This window comes from Lotus japonicus, chromosome 4 (genome assembly GCF_012489685.1).
Source record: "Lotus japonicus ecotype B-129 chromosome 4, LjGifu_v1.2".
In the NCBI taxonomy this organism is placed as follows: domain Eukaryota; kingdom Viridiplantae; phylum Streptophyta; class Magnoliopsida; order Fabales; family Fabaceae; genus Lotus; species Lotus japonicus.
Window position 1 is genome coordinate 27,805,330 of NC_080044.1, and position 17,733 is coordinate 27,823,062.

At 36.9% G+C, this 17,733-nt stretch overlaps 1 pseudogene; it reads left to right on the plus strand.

Moving 5' to 3' along the window:
• The first annotated feature begins 1,210 nt into the window (after positions 1 to 1,210).
• LOC130712575 (60S ribosomal protein L7-2-like) lies at positions 1,211 to 4,278 on the plus strand (annotated as a pseudogene).
• Positions 4,279 to 17,733: the final 13,455 nt, after the last annotated feature.

Genomic DNA, 17,733 nt, shown 5'->3' on the forward strand with positions numbered 1-17,733 from the left:
TTGGTCCAACTATTCTGAAGATTCATAGCATAGTTTGGATAGCAGTTAAAGAAAACAGGACCATCATGAAGGTTTGACTCTAAGACTGCGATTAACGAATCTTGTGGCTTTAATAGCCTCATATCTCTTAACATTACTATTATAGGAGAATTGATTCCTAAACGAAAGTTAGGTTTTGCAGCTACTTGTATTAAACCTACATGGATGAAGTTAAAACCATCTTTAATGTGTTGATCTAGAACATCTTCATTTAATAATTTTATAGTACTTGTGTGATCAGAACTATGTTGACAACATTCTATTGTAAAGATAGAATCATCTGCTCTATTGAATAAAGTGTGTTGTTTATATATTTCTTTCTTTTTAACTATCGGGATTGACCAATTTTGAAGTGCTCTTTCTATTGAAGCTATTTCTAACTCTTGTTGGGCTACCCTAGAGAGTTCTTGATCTTGGTTACTAGAACCAGAGTTGGATGTTGATGGAATCATGATCTGTTTGTTCTTTCCTAAACTCATTTCACTTAGGGTTTTGATTAATCTAGCCATGTTATTATCTTAAGTAACTTAAGAAGGATAACGCTTCTTCCCAATCTAGCTAAACCAACGGTCTCACAACCTCTCAGGCTTTACTGCCGGGACCACTAGACTCCAGGGATACCTCACACTAAGCCTTAAGGACTTGAAGAAAATAACAAGGTGATTAATGAAAACAGTAAGAAGAAATAAAGTTGCAGAAAAACAAAAGATTGAATCCAACAAAAACTAACTACTGATTCCAGAACCCTTCCCTCACGGGAAAAGGCTCTGATACCAGGTTCTGCGGAAGCTAAAAAACATGATGGAAAAGTACTTACAGAAAAGCTTTTATTCAAAGAACTGCAGGGATTACACACATAGAGAGAGAGAGGTAGGTAAGAGAGAGAGAGAGAGGTAGGTCAGAAAACCGATGCCTCTTACTCTTACTAAGCTACCTATATATATATGATTGGCTCCAAAAGGTATGTGAAATAGAAAACACAAGAACTAAAGTGATGTTGAAATGAGATTCTAAACAAAAATTCTTACCACTTCATAGTATACCTTTATTGTACGGATATTTAATCATTGCGGCTTCTGTTTTGATTACTAAGTTTAGCCACTTAAACGGGAGTTATGGTTAGAAATAAATTCACTTTTAATTAGAAAATGAAGGTTTTACAGTTACAAAAATGAATGGTCATGAGTTATTATGCATTAAGGAGCAAGTATGTTTAAGGGCCACCGTCATTTTGTTATGTAACCACTAGGCATTATCTTTGTCTATTTAGTATCTTTATTGATGTGTTGTTGTGTATTGGTTATGAATTACTATTTTGATAAATGGAGTACTATCTCACCTAACATATGTGTAGGATGTGTGAATGAAGTGAAAAAAGCACTAGAGCATAGAGTTCATGATATCACTGTCACAGTGAATCCTAAAAAGTTATGCTCTGTGTTAATGTATTGACTGATTATCAATATTTATATCCACCTAAGAAACCAAATGTAATATTTGAAGCATCATTTTGCATTTTCAGTGAGACTAGGCTTTTAGGATATCTTTTTAATTTTAAGGGAGGGTTGCTTTGAAATCTGCTAAGAAGGAGGCGAGAGGTTCATCAACCTCTTGGTAAATCCTATGACCTTATCCTATAATTTTACAAGATTGAACATTGGAGGTTATCATGTTAAATTACCAACCATCAAACAGTTTTCCATTTTTACAAGTAAGCAATTTCTGAGTCTGTTTGTAAACAGTCCCTGATTTTAATGTTTTGATTCGAGAACAACTTCAAAGAAACTCATGCTTTCATGGAGTTATCATAGAGACATGGCGAGATGCAAAAACTGAAAAGAGATTGGTCTATAGCATGACTTTTCTTAGGGCTGTTGTAGTTTTTCAGCCAACACTATTTTGATAAGCTTAGATTGATGTTATGTGAAATGCATATACATATTCCATAATAAAGTTATATAACGTCTAAAAGTTAAAAATTTATTCTTGGCTCATATTATTTACCATTATTGATCAAATTCTCTTTGCAGGTAGGACATTGCGTTGAAGAAGTAGAATATGTGAAAGAATTTGTTCCAGAGTCTGTGCCGGAAAAGCAGAAGTGGGTAGAGGAATCTGCCTTGGTGAAAATGTAGGATCTTGAAGCTGCTAAGAAGAAAAGAGCTGAGAGTCGTAAGCTGGCTACAGCAAGACTAAGCAGTATGCCAAGGAGTGCAATGAGCAGGAAAATGAATTGATTCGATTGAAATGTGAGGCAAAGCTGAAAAGTTGATTTTATGTTGATAAGATGTTAAGCTCTGATTTATTATTCGCATCTGTGGTATTAATCTCATGCATCCTAAGACAAGGAGGATCTTGCAGATATTGAGATTGAGACAGATTTTTAATGGTGTTTTTCTTGAAGTTAACAAATCAACAATGAAAATTGAATATGCTGTAAAGTTGAGCCCAAATATGAAGAGTGCAAGTATGGAAAGTATAACCATCTCTGTTGTTGTTTCACCTTTAAGCAGAGAACTGTCACTCTGTTATTTAGGAGTCTCTGGGTAAGTATGGAATTATGAGACCTTATCCATGGGATCATGACTGTTGTGCCTCATTTTAAGGAGGCAAAACAACCTTCCTTTGGCCATTTAAGCTCAAGGTTCCTTTGGGGTGCTTGAAGAAGAAGAGGAGCTACTATGTTGAAGAAGGTGATGGCAGAATTAGGGGGAGTTATGTCAATGAGCTAACCAGTGCATGAATTAAGCAGTGGCAATGTTTAGTGATTAGTTAAGGCTAATCAAGCTTTAGAACAAGATCACAGAGTTTCATATTTGAAATTTTGGAAATAGCACTTTTCGGGCATTCAAAAATCATTTTGCCAAGACTTAATTTGTTTTGGCTTAATTCCATATTTAGTCCCTAATCTATCATGATTGTGTGATTTAACTCCCTCATGTTTAAAACGAGCGATTTTAGTCCCTCATGTCTCAATTTGTGAAAATTGGATTCCTCCGTTAAGTTGACATCCAATTTTTAACAGAAGTGAGTGATGTGTCATTCATTAAATGACGTGGATGCCAAATTGTGCCATGTATGTGCCACATAATTATTTATTTTACTTTTACTTTAAAAATAATTGACAATCCCTTATATCTTCATCGTTCTCAATCTCTGTCTCCCTCCCACATCCATAGCCAAGCTTTTCTCCCACCCCACACCGCCGCCGCACCATCAACCACCTTCACCTCCAACAACCAAATCTCTAACGATTTGTAACAACCACCATCGCACACACCGATCTCTAACAACCACAGATAAGTCTCTCTTCCACTACGTTCTCCTCACTCTCTACCTCATAGCCCCATCAACCTTCATCTCTCTCAGATTCCTCCATGCCTCTAATGGCAAACACCACAGGACAGGCTGGAGTCCCACCCTTTCTCCACCGCTGGCATGGTTTCTTTGCTCACCCTCTTCCTTTTCCCTCATGGCCAACACCCCTCCAACCCCAAATCCATGGTTTCCATCACCCCTTTCCTCCCCCACTACCGCAAGTGCATCTGCCTCTACCCACTTCACATCCTCAATGCCCCTCCAAGAAAAACCGCATGCGGTTACTATTCTTTTGTGGAACGAGAAACAATGTTTGGTCTGATTGGAAGTCAAAATGAGGAAATTGATGTGCGCTGCAGTTATATGTGTCTTGCGCGGATAATGTTTGATGAAAATCCTGAACGGGATTTAGTCTCTTGGATTTTGTTGAATTGTGGGTATGGTCAGTGTAAGGGGTTTAGGGAGGTTAGGGTGTTTTTGAAACAATGTGGCTAGGTGGAAAATAAGCAATACAACTCTGCAATGCAAGTGTTCAACTTCATGATTGGGAAGAGGTTTTCCTTGCTTAATTTGATAGCTAGCTGATTGAAGCTGGCAAAGTAATGAGATTTGTTTTAGAAAAGTGATTTTCTTATGTTAGAAAATTTATCTTTCAGGCTTGGCTTTATGGTGTTTAAGCTTGGTTTTGTGGGTGAGAATCATGAGGTAGCCTTTATGACGAGACATGTCACAGAATAGGGAGAAAAGGGGACGAGGCATGAGGCATTGGGGTCGGAATCGAGATGAAATGGGGAGTGAAAGGGGACTTGGATTTGGTTGCCGACAGTGAGGGTGGCTGGTGGTGTGACGGTGGTGGAAGGGAATCATAAATAATAAATAATATTTGAAGTAAAAGAAAAATAAATAATTATGTGGGGCATACATGGCACAATTACGCATCCATGTCATTTAATGAGTGACACATCACTCACTTCTGTTAAAAATTGGATGTGAACTTAACGGAGGGATCCAATTTTCACAAATTGAGACATGAGGGACCAAAATCGCTGATTTTAAACATGAGGGAGTTAAATCACACAATCATGATAGATTAGGGACTAAATGTACAATTAAGCCCTTTGTTTTTCATATTTTATGTTTGCGTGATGGGTTCTGTTTGATGATAACGGTTTTGAACATTGTAAATATAAACATGAAAAATATTGGCTAAAAATAATTTTTAAATGGTCAAAATTCATTGATGTTATGGCAAATCATTTTTGTCTGAATGATAGCTCAAGTGGTAAGAGTTGGTGACATATGGGTTGGGAGGGGAGGTCCAGGGGTCAATTATTGGAGGGTGCAATTTATCATTCTGCCGTAACAAGAAAAAATCATCAGAAAATTAGGGAAAAAAAATATTGAATGTGTCATATAATGAATAAAAATAAAGCAATAGAAATTCAATAAATAAAAATAAAGATTAAATGTTTGTCCTCAATTTTGTAAATTTTTTTGGTGACATATTGTGATTGAATGTCAGTGTAAAACTTAGTGGTTACATATTATGAATAAAAAATAAAAGAAAAATTTATTAAAATGTCATTAAATAAGTCTTAAAACTTCATATTATTTTTAACAATTTATTTTGTTTTATTTCAGAAAAATCATCAGAGCAATCATTATTCTTTATGATTTCTTATATCTATAATAAATTTTGTTCTTTTAATCCGTAAAATATCTTTAAAAAAATAACATAAATTTTAAAAAAATCACACAAAAAACAAAAATTAATATCCCCGTGCATCGCACGGGTCAAAAGTACTAGTTTTGTTATAATATAAAAGTAATGATAATTATTAGAAAAACTCATTGAAATCAACAAATTATAGAGTTTGTATATACTTTAAATATTACTATGTTTCCAAATTTGTATATAAAAATTAATAATCTAAAAAATTACTTTTAACATATATTAGAATAGAAATATAGAAATATTTAATGTGGTTAAGTTTCTCAATTATTAATTTCAATCGCATTTTCCTCGATTGATAGCTCATGTGGTAAGAGTTAGAGGACATATGAGTTGGGTGGAGAGGTCCATGGATCAATTCCGGGATTGTGCGATTTATGTTTCTAATGTACCAAAAATATAACTTCAACCACATTAATTATGTTTATTATATAATGTGCATCCTTCACATAAAGTTATTCTATTAAGAAAACAAATTAGAACCCATGCATCGCACGGGTATAATCCTAGTATGTACAGAAACAAAGCTTATGGGTTATGTGTTTCTTCATTTGAAAACTAAAAGACAAAGCTTATGGGTTCTGGGTTGGTGAAAAAGGTAGGATTTTGGGGGTTTTGGGTTTTTTTTTTATGGAGATTTTGGTTTGAAATAGAAGTTTATGATGATGAAGATCATGGCTGCTGATTTTGTGATGAATCAGAGCTATGGTTCAGGAAATTTTTTCCTTGTACACAGTTAAACAAAATTATGAGAGATATTGTTCAAGGGCTAAATGTTTTGCATAGTCAAGATATAGATCATGGCAACTTGAGCAGTATGTAACACCCCGATTTCCAGGTGTCACCTTAGTAACCAAAAATAACTCCACGCGGAAAACAGGTAATCTTTTTTCCGTTTGATTCCTTTTAAATCAAGCAATAGAAAATAAAGACATAGCCCAACCACTAAGCTAACCAATATACATCAAATATAAACATGTACAGCCTCAGCTGCACTTCCACGTCACGCGCACTCGCAGTGACTCCAAAGCAGTGTGCCCCGTAGGCAAATATATACAGACCCAGAAGTGTAAGTGAGAAAAATTATAATTACAAACCACTAGGAGAAAGTCGGCCTCAAAATGGCCTAAGCAAAGACCCCTATGGTCCGACTGACTCACTGTGATCCCTCAGTAAGAGAACCACACAAAAGCCATGCGTCAGGAACCTACCCTGTCCCAAAAGCAAAACGAATCAGAGCTATTACAGTAACAACCAACTCAAAAGACTCTAACCACCCATAACCTACACTACTATCATCGACCCTCCCTCGATCAGGCATGTAGTCCGGGTCCTCGTCGAAAGCTTTAGTAATAGTCATTTCGCTCCGGGTCTTTCCCGCACAACGAATCATGACGAACCGGCTGACGGACGCCTGGCAGCAGGCCGACCGCCCAAACGCAAACATACAAACAAAGCCAAGGTGCTAGGGTCAACTTACAGAATACAATAGATATACAATCAACATGCGATAAAGGGGTATATATATATGTTGTATATATATACATATAAGTTATGTATTGCCTACCCTAAGGTATATACATAGCATGTTATCGAATCTCTTACACAATTCAATCATCAAATCATCAGATCCCAACAACTATAGTTAGAGTGCATGATATGTCATGCAACGTTAATCATAATAAGATGCATTGTGTGCCAATGCAGGATATGCTGACACAAACCCGAATAACGTCACTCTGCTTGGCGACGAAACAAACCAACAACGTCACTCTGCTTGGCGACGGAACAAATCAACAACGTCACTCTGCTTGGCGACGGAACAAATCAACAACGTCACTCTGCTTGGCGACGGAACAAATCAACGGCGTCACTCTGCTTGGCGACGGGACAAACCAACGGTATTGCCACTTATAGGCTGGGCACCTCGAGACGGTCGTAACACTGGCCTCGTGTTTAACCATTTCTGCTCGGGCGTCGCTTATCACCTTTGGCTATAGTCAAGACGGTACAAACTCTACATGGTTCGACCATTTCTGCTTGCTATGCCGGACATCAACAGGCACGATACAACTCTACATGGATGATCGTTACCTCCTGTTGTGCCAGGTATAGTCAGGACCGATTCAACTCTACACGGCTGATCGTTGCTTCCTGCTATACCGAAGTACTCCACTTGGCACTTCATCGCGTATATGCATGTGTGCAATATGATTATCAAAACCACGACTCGTCCTCACCACATAAGTGGTTAGCTCAAACCCAAACTCAAAACAGCCCAAGAGTTAGTGTCGGTCAATACAACACCACTCGGAGTTAGTGTCGGTCAATACAACACAACTCGGAGTTAGTGTCGGTCAATACAACACAACTCCACCAACAAGAATACACCAGGGTCTAGTGTCGGTCAATACAACACAGCCCAAACAACAAGAGCACTAGGTGTCGGTCAATACAACACGGCTCCAACAACACTCCCAAGAGTACTAGAGTACTCGGTGACTTTCAATCATCACCTTAGCTCACCTTAGTGGCTTTCCCAATTCCAAAACTCTCCAAACCCACAACAAAGTCGGCTTTTCCCCGTCTTTCGTAATTATTTTCCCCTTTAGTTCTCCTATGATTATTCGTTTAGTAAAAACGTTTCGAATTGGATTAGTCAGGTTATGAGTTTATTTCTCAAAGTCTAAGCCTCCCAAAGTCTCTAGTTTTCGAAATTCTATTCATTCTAGGTTTTCCGAAAACCAACCACCCAAAAGAAGTTTCCCGGGGAAAGGCTAAGAATTCCAACGAATACCAGCAAATGGCTAAGTCTCAAACCCCTCGTTTGAACTTGCCTAGGGTTGTTCATCCAACCCGAAATATCAAAGATCACCAGATCAATGAATCTCCACTCCGAAGTTGCGTCAAAACGCTCAATCCAACAAAAGCACAACATCACAAGTTATGGAAAAGCATCATAACATCAACTCATCATCATAAACAATATCAGATAAAGCATAAGTCGAATTTATTGACACCTATCATGCAATCATAGCTAAATATGTAAGTTGCCATAACCTCGAGCTGATCCAGCTTCGAAATCACAAGCTCCTTCACTCAAGTGCTCTGAACCTTCCAAAGTTCCTTCAACTGAACCTCGGAGAAAACAAAGCAGAATCCACACAAAATCGATTAGTTCGATCGCAATACAATACATAAACTATAGACAAAGCATTAAAGCTTCAGAATATGACATCCGGGTACGAAAAGACAAGTTTTCAAAAACGAAAAACTTCCCCCCTAAAGGAAATAACCCACGGCCTCAAAGGAAAAAGGGCTTCGGCTCTTTTTCTTCGATCAAATCAATTCACAAGGTAGTTTTAGGGTAAAACTAAGGCAAAGAAACTGTCGGAACAATTTTCGGACAATCGGGTCGAAATACGGCTATTCAGGGGCATTTTGGTCCAAAAATAAAGGCTCAAAACCTCAAAGTTATCAGTTCTGAAAACAAATTTGACAGCATTGATCCTTATGACATCCGTGACAACAAATCCTAAAGGCATGAAGTCAGATTATAGCTTTTCGACAATAAAGTTTTGAAATGTGAGACAAAAAGGTTTTGAAACAGTTTTTCAGATCCTGGGCAGCTCGATCGCAATCGGCGATTACTGACAGAGGTTTTAGACTCTTGGGAACGTAAGGAACATAACCCAACCAAGAAATCAGAGAAATCGGACAGTTTTACAAAAAGCTCAAAACTGTGAGCATAGAAACGACTTCAGAAACGCAACAGAAACAATAATCAGAGGTAGGAATCATGCTAGTTACCTCAATACCTAGAAGTAGGGACGAACTGCACGAAGATTGGTCAAGTTTTCGCGAAAAATCTACTCCCCCAAGCTCTCCACAATTCTCGGCCACAAAAGGAAGAAAATGAGAGATTTTTGCTTTTTCGAGCTATTTATAGGCAGGTGAAATCACGGGAAAAAGAAAATTTCGCGATTCCGATTTTTGCAGCACGTTCACCGAGGAATTCTAAGAGAGATTCTGGCGTCAGAATTCCCGAACTCAAAACATATCTCTGACATTTGGGAAAAACGATATCTAAAATCCCAAAAGCGGTGTAAGTTAATCTGTCCCGAAAAACTACTTTTTGCTGTGATGCTCAAACGACAAAACTTTGTACTGGAAAAAGATTGGAAATTTCTAAACAAATTTGACTATGCGGATGGAAACTTCGTTAGAAGTCCCGAATAGAAAAAGTCTTCATCCATCGCTCGAATCTAGGGTTTCGAAGCAAAGAAATTAGCGTCGGCGGACTTCCGAGTTCCGAAATGAAACGCTGGTCGAAGGAAAAATGAAGAGAATCTTTAAATTTTCCAAGGATTCGAAATCTTACTTAAAACGTTGCTCTAGAAGCGAAATAATCGATTCTGGACACGCTCGCCATAAGGCAGGTGTGCAGACGACTCGCACTAACTCCGAAAGCAACTACGCAACATTCCTCACGCAATTCCTGAACTTTCTTTTTCATTGGTCTTTCTCAAACAACAAATTCCTGTCACGTTTACACTGATTCTACGCGTGAGTCGGAACTTAGCTTGTTCTTAAAATTCAGGTCTTACACAGTAGATATGTGCTCGTTACTAAAGTTGTTACAAGTTTAATTGCCAAGTTGTGTGATATTGGAAAGAGGATATTAGCCGCAAAGAAAAGACACGAGATATGTATAATGTAGGTTGTATCTTCTATGAATGTGTCGCTGGCTGGTCATAAGATGATGAATATAAACAAGTGGGTAGACCTCCTTATTGGATCATCCTAAAGCGATGGACCTGCTATATGCATTATTGGATAAGAAACCTGATGACAGGCCCACAGTAGGAGATGTGATAAATCATCCGCTATTCTGAAATGAAGAAAAACGAGTTATGTTCTTAAGTGAAGCAAACAATCGATTTCATACGGAAGCTTCTAACTCAACTTCTTTCACTGAACTGCGTAAATATACCAGAAAAGTTTTCAAGAAAGACTTGACCCTAAAGATTGGCGAGGATCTTTCAAAGCACAACCACCATGAACCAACAAGCATGAAATCATTATTAACCATCTATATAACCACCGTATGCTAATTTTGGATTATCTTAACAAGAAATGTACACTTTACAGAAAGTTGATTGACATCCAAACATCGTAAGGTTTTATACTGAAAGTGTAGGCTCAATCGAACATTGTATTGAACTTGAAAGATGTGGTTGCAGTTTAAAGCAACTCCTTTCATACTACAAAAGTGAGAAGAATCCTGAAAACTCGAAATGCAAAGATTTTTTAGCAACTTTGAAGACAGACATGGAAATTCTGTAGCTCAGGAGTTTTTTTCCTTGTACACAGTTAAACAAAATTATGAGTGATATTGTTCAAGGGCTCAATGCTTTGCATAGTCAAGATATAGTTCATGGCAACTTAAGCAGTAGACATGTGCTCGTTACTAAAGTGGGTACAAATTTAACTGCCAAGTTGTGTGATTTTGGCAAGAGGATCTCAGCCGCAAAGAAAAGACACGAGATATGTATAATGTAGGTTGTATCTTCTATGAATGTGTCTCTGGCTGGTCATATGATGACGAATATAAACAAGAAGCTAGACCTCCCATATTGGATCATCCTGAAGCGATTGACCTGCTCTATGCCTTATTGGATAAGAAACTGATAACAGAACCACAGTAATGGATGTGATAAATCATCCGCTATTCAGAAATGAAGAAAAATGATTTATGTTCTTATGTAAAGCAAGCAACCGATTTCATACGGAAGCTTCTAACTCAACTTCTCACACCGAACTGCATAAATATACAGAAAAGTTTTCAAGAAATACTAGACCATAGAGATTGACGAGGATCTTTTAAGCATAACCACCATGAACCAACAAGTCCGAAATCATTATTAACTTTAATATAACTGTCGTATGCTAATTTTGGATTAGCTAAACAAGAAATGTCCACTTTAAAGAAAGTTGATTGTCATCCAAACATCGTAAGGTTTTACACTGAAAGTGTAGGCTCAATCAAACACTATATTAGACTTGAAAGATGTGGCTGCAAATTAGAGGAACTCCTGTCATACTACAAATGTGAGAAGAATCATGAAAACTCAAAATGCAAAGATTTTTTGACAACTTTCAAGACAGACATGAAAATACTATGGTTCCGGAATTTTTTTCCTTGTACACAGTTAAACAAAATTATGAGAGATATTGTTCACAGGCTCAATGCTTTGCATAGTCAAGATATAGTCCATGGCAACTTGAGCACTAGACATGTGCTCGTTACTAAAGTAGGTACAAGTTTAATTGCCAAGTTGTGTGATTTTGGAAAGAGTAACGCAATTGCAGGTCATGATCTCTGCCGCAAAGAAAAGGCACGAGATATGTATAATGTAAGTTTTATCTTCTATGAATGTGTCAGTGGCTGGTCATATTAAGACGAATATAAACAAGTGGGTAGACCTCCTTATTGGATCATCCTAAAGCGATGGACCTGCTATATGCATTATTGGATAAGAAACCTGATGACAGGCCCACAGTAGGAGATGTGATAAATCATCCGCTATTCTGAAATGAAGAAAAACGAGTTATGTTCTTAAGTGAAGCAAACAATCGATTTCATACGGAAGCTTCTAACTCAACTTCTTTCGCTGAACTGCGTAAATATACCAGAAAAGTTTTCAAGAAAGACTTGACCCTAAAGATTGGCGAGGATCTTTCAAAGCACAACCACCATGAACCAACAAGCATGAAATCATTATTAACCATCTATATAACCACCGTATGCTAATTTTGGATTATCTTAACAAGAAATGTACACTTTACAGAAAGTTGATTGACATCCAAACATCGTAAGGTTTTATACTGAAAGTGTAGGCTCAATCGAACATTGTATTGAACTTGAAAGATGTGGTTGCAGTTTAAAGCAACTCCTATCATACTACAAAAGTGAGAAGAATCCTGAAAACTCGAAATGCAAAGATTTTTTAGCAACTTTGAAGACAGACATGGAAATTCTGTAGCTCAGGAGTTTTTTTCCTTGTACACAGTTAAACAAAATTATGAGTGATATTGTTCAAGGGCTCAATGCTTTGCATAGTCAAGATATAGTTCATGGCAACTTAAGCAGTAGACATGTGCTCGTTACTAAAGTGGGTACAAATTTAACTGCCAAGTTGTGTGATTTTGGCAAGAGGATCTCAGCCGCAAAGAAAAGACACGAGATATGTATAATGTAGGTTGTATCTTCTATGAATGTGTCTCTGGCTGGTCATATGATGACGAATATAAACAAGAAGCTAGACCTCCCATATTGGATCATCCTGAAGCGATTGACCTGCTCTATGCCTTATTGGATAAGAAACTGATAACAGAACCACAGTAATGGATGTGATAAATCATCCGCTATTCAGAAATGAAGAAAAATGAGTTATGTTCTTATGTAAAGCAAGCAACCGATTTCATACGGAAGCTTCTAACTCAACTTCTCACACCGAACTACATAAATATACAGAAAATTTTTCAAGAAATACTAGACCATAGAGATTGACGAGGATCTTTTAAGCATAACCACCATGAACCAACAAGTCCGAAATCATTATTAACTTTAATATAACCGTTGTATGCTAATTTTGGATTAGCTAAACAAGAAATGTCCACTTTAAAGAAAGTTGATTGTCATCCAAACATCGTAAGGTTTTACACTGAAAGTGTAGGCTCAATCAAACACTATATTAGACTTGAAAGATGTGGCTACAAATTAGAGGAACTCCTGTCATACTACAAATGTGAGAAGAATCATGAAAACTCAAAATGCAAAGATTTTTTGACAACTTTCAAGATAGACATGAAAATACTATGGTTCCGGAATTTTTTTCCTTGTACACAGTTAAACAAAATTATGAGAGATATTGTTCACAGGCTCAATGCTTTGCATAGTCAAGATATAGTCCTTGGCAACTTGAGCACTAGACATGTGCTCGTTACTAAAGTAGGTACAAGTTTAATTGCCAAGTTGTGTGATTTTGGAAAGAGTAACGCAATTGCAGGTCATGATCTCTGCCGCAAAGAAAAGGCACGAGATATGTATAATGTAAGTTTTATCTTCTATGAATGTGTCAGTGGCTGGTCATATTAAGACGAATATAAACAAGTGGGTAGACCTCCTTATTGGATCATCCTAAAGCGATGGACCTGCTATATGCATTATTGGATAAGAAACCTGATGACAGGCCCACAGTAGGAGATGTGATAAATCATCCGCTATTCTGAAATGAAGAAAAACGAGTTATGTTCTTAAGTGAAGCAAACAATCGATTTCATACGGAAGCTTCTAACTCAACTTCTTTCACTGAACTGCGTAAATATACCAGAAAAGTTTTCAAGAAAGTCTTGACCCTAAAGATTGGCGAGGATCTTTCAAAGCACAACCACCATGAACCAACAAGCATGAAATCATTATTAACCATCTATATAACCACCGTATGCTAATTTTGGATTATCTTAACAAGAATTGTACACTTTACAGAAAGTTGATTGACATCCAAACATCGTAAGGTTTTATACTGAAAGTGTAGGCTCAATCGAACATTGTATTGAACTTGAAAGATGTGGTTGCAGTTTAAAGCAACTCCTGTCATACTACAAAAGTGAGAAGAATCCTGAAAACTCGAAATGCAAAGATTTTTTAGCAACTTTGAAGACAGACATGGAAATTTTGTAGCTCAGGAGTTTTTTTCCTTGTACACAGTTAAACAAAATTATGAGTGATATTGTTCAAGGGCTCAATGCTTTGCATAGTCAAGATATAGTTCATGGCAACTTAAGCAGTAGACATGTGCTCGTTACTAAAGTGGGTACAAATTTAACTGCCAAGTTGTGTGATTTTGGCAAGAGGATCTCAGCCGCAAAGAAAAGACACGAGATATGTATAATGTAGGTTGTATCTTCTATGAATGTGTCTCTGGCTGGTCATATGATGACGAATATAAACAAGAAGCTAGACCTCCCATATTGGATCATCCTGAAGCGATTGACCTGCTCTATGCCTTATTGGATAAGAAACTGATAACAGAACCACAGTAATGGATGTGATAAATCATCCGCTATTCAGAAATGAAGAAAAATGAGTTATGTTCTTATGTAAAGCAAGCAACCGATTTCATACGGAAGCTTCTAACTCAACTTCTCACACCGAACTGCATAAATATACAGAAAAGTTTTCAAGAAATACTAGACCATAGAGATTGACGAGGATCTTTTAAGCATAACCACCATGAACCAACAAGTCTGAAATCATTATTAACTTTAATATAACTGTCGTATGCTAATTTTGGATTAGCTAAACAAGAAATGTCCACTTTAAAGAAAGTTGATTGTCATCCAAACATCGTAAGGTTTTACACTGAAAGTGTAGGCTCAATCAAACACTATATTAGACTTGAAAGATGTGGCTGCAAATTAGAGGAACTCCTGTCATACTACAAAAGTGAGAAGAATCCTGAAAACTCGAAATGCAAAGATTTTTTAGCAACTTTGAAGTCAGACATGGAAATTCTGTAGCTCAGGAGTTTTTTTCCTTGTACACAGTTAAACAAAATTATGAGTGATATTGTTCAAGGTGTCAATGCTTTGCATAGTCAAGATATAGTTCATGCAACTTAAGCAGTAGACATGTGCTCGTTACTAAAGTGGGTACAAATTTAACTGCCAAGTTGTGTGATTTTGGCAAGAGGATCTCAGCCGCAAAAAAAAGACACGAGATATGTATAATGTAGGTTGTATCTTCTATGAATGTGTCCCTGGCTGGTCATATGATGACGAATATAAACAAGAAGCTAGACCTCCCATATTGGATCATCCTGAAGCGATTGGCCTGCTCTATGCCTTATTGGATAAGAAACTGGTAACAGACCCACAGTAATGGATGCGATAAATCATCCGCTATTCAGAAATGAAGAAAAACGAGTTATGTTCTTATGTAAAGTAAGCAACCGATTTCATACGGAAGCTTCTAACTCAACTTCTCACACCGAATTGCGTAAATATACAGAAAAGTTTTCAAGAAATACTAAACCATAGAGATTGACGAGGATCTTTTAAGCATAACCACCATGAACCAACAAGTCCGAAATCATTATTAACTTTAATATAATTGTCGTATGCTAATTTTGGATTAGCTAAACAAGAAATGTCCACTTTAAAGAAAGTTGATTGTCTTCCAAACATCGTAAGGTTTTACACTGAAAGTGTAGGCTCAATCAAACACTATATTAGACTTGAAAGATGTGGTTGCAGATTAGAGGAACTCCTGTCATACTACAAATATGAGAAGAATCATGAAAACTCAAAATGAAAAGGTTTTTTGACAACTTTCAAGACAGACATGAAAATACTATGGTTCAGGAAATTTTTTCCTTGTACACAGTTAAACAAAATTATGAGAGATATTGTTCAAGGGCTCAATGTTTTGCATAGTCAAGATATAGATCATGGCAACTTGAGCAGTAGATATGTTCTCGTTACTAAAGTTGTTACAAGTTTAATTGCCAAGTTGTGTGATATTGGAAAGAGGATATCAGCCGCAAAGAAAAGACACGAGATATGTATAATGTAGGTTGTATCTTCTATGAATATGTCACTGGCTGGTCATATGATTACGAATATAAACAAGTGGGTAGACCTCCCGTATTGGATCATCCTGAAGCGATGGACCTGTCATATGCCTTATTGGATAAGAAACCTGATGATAGGCCCGCAGTAATGGATGTCATAAATCATCCATTATTATGAAATGAAGAAATACGAGTTATGTTCTTAAGTAAAGCGAGCAACTGATTTCAAACGGAAGCTTCTAACTCAACTTCTCTCACCGAACTGCGTAAATATACCAGAAAAGTTTTCAAGAAAGACTTGACCCTAAAAGATTGACCAGGATCTTTCAAAGCACAATCACCATGAACCAACAAGCATAAAATCATTATTAACCTGCTATATAACCACCGTATGCTAATTTTGCTAATTTTGGATTATCTTAACAAGGAATGTCCACTTTACAGAAAGTTGATTGACATTCAAACATCGTAAGGTTTTATACTTAAAGTGTAGCATCAACCAAACACTTTATTGGACTTGAAAGATGTGGCTGCAGTTTAGAGCAACTGCTTTCATACTACAAAAGTGTGAAAAATCCTGAAAATTCAAAATGCAAAGATTTTTTGGTAACTTTGAAGACAAGCATGGAAAGGCTATAGCTCAGTAATTTTTTTCCTTGTAAACAGTTAAACAAATTTATGAGTGATATTGTTTAAGGGCTCAATGCTTTGCATAGTCAAGATATAGTTCATCACATTTAGACATGTGCTCATTACTATAGTGTGTACCAATTTAACTGCCAAGTTGTGTGATTTTGGAAATAGTAAGGCAATTGTAGGTCATGATCTCAACCGCAAAGAAAAGGCACGAGATATGTATATTGTAGGTTGTATCTTCTATGAATGTGTCACTGGCTGGTCATATGATGACTAATATAAACACGTGGGTAGACCTCCCCTATTTGATCATCCTGAAGCGATGGACCTGCCATATGTCTTATTGGATAAGACACTGATAACAAGCCCATAGAAATGGTTGTGATAAATCATCCGCTATTTTGAAATGAAGAAAAACGAGTTATGTTCTTAAGTAAAGCAAGCAATCGATTTCATACGGAAGCTTCTAACTCAACTTCTCTCACCGAACCAGAAAAGTTTTCAAAAAGACAGAACCCTAAAGATTGACGAGGATCTTTCAAAGCACAACCACCAAGAACCAACAAGCATGAAATAATTATTAACCATCTATATAACCACTGTATGCTAATTTTTGTTGTAGCTTAACCAGAAATGCCCACTTTACATAAAGTAGATTGACATCCAAACATTGTAAGGTTTTATACTTAAAGTGTATGCTCAATCGAACACTGTATTGGACTTGAAAGATGTGGCTGCAGTTTAGAGCAACTCTTTTCATACTCAAAAGTGAGAAGAATCCTGAAAACTCGAAATACAAAGATTTTTTGGCAACTTTGAAGACAGACATTTAAAGGCTGTAGTTCAGGAATTTTTTTCTTTGTACACAGTTAAACAAAATTATGAGTGATATTGTTCAAGGGCTCAATGCTTTGCATAATCGAGATATAGGTCATGGCAACTCGAGCAGTAGACATGTGCTCGTTACTAAAGTGAGTACAAGTTTAACTGCTAAGTTGTGTGATATTGGAAAGAGCATCTCAGCCGCAAAGAAAAGACACGAGATATGTATAATGTAGGTTGTATCTTCTATGAATGAGTCACTGGCTGATCTTCTATGAATGTGCCACTGGCTGGCATATGATGACGAATATAAACAAGTGGGTAGACCTCCAATCTTGGATCATCCTGATGACATGCTCACAGTAATGGATGTGATAAATCATCTGTTGTCATGAAATGAAGAAAAACGAGTTATGTTCTCAAGTAAAGCAAGCAACCGATTTCATACAGAAGCTTCTAACTCAACTTCTCTCGCCGAAATTTGTAAATATACCCGTACAATTTTTGAGAAAGACTGGACCCTAAAGATTGACAAGAATCTTTTGAAGC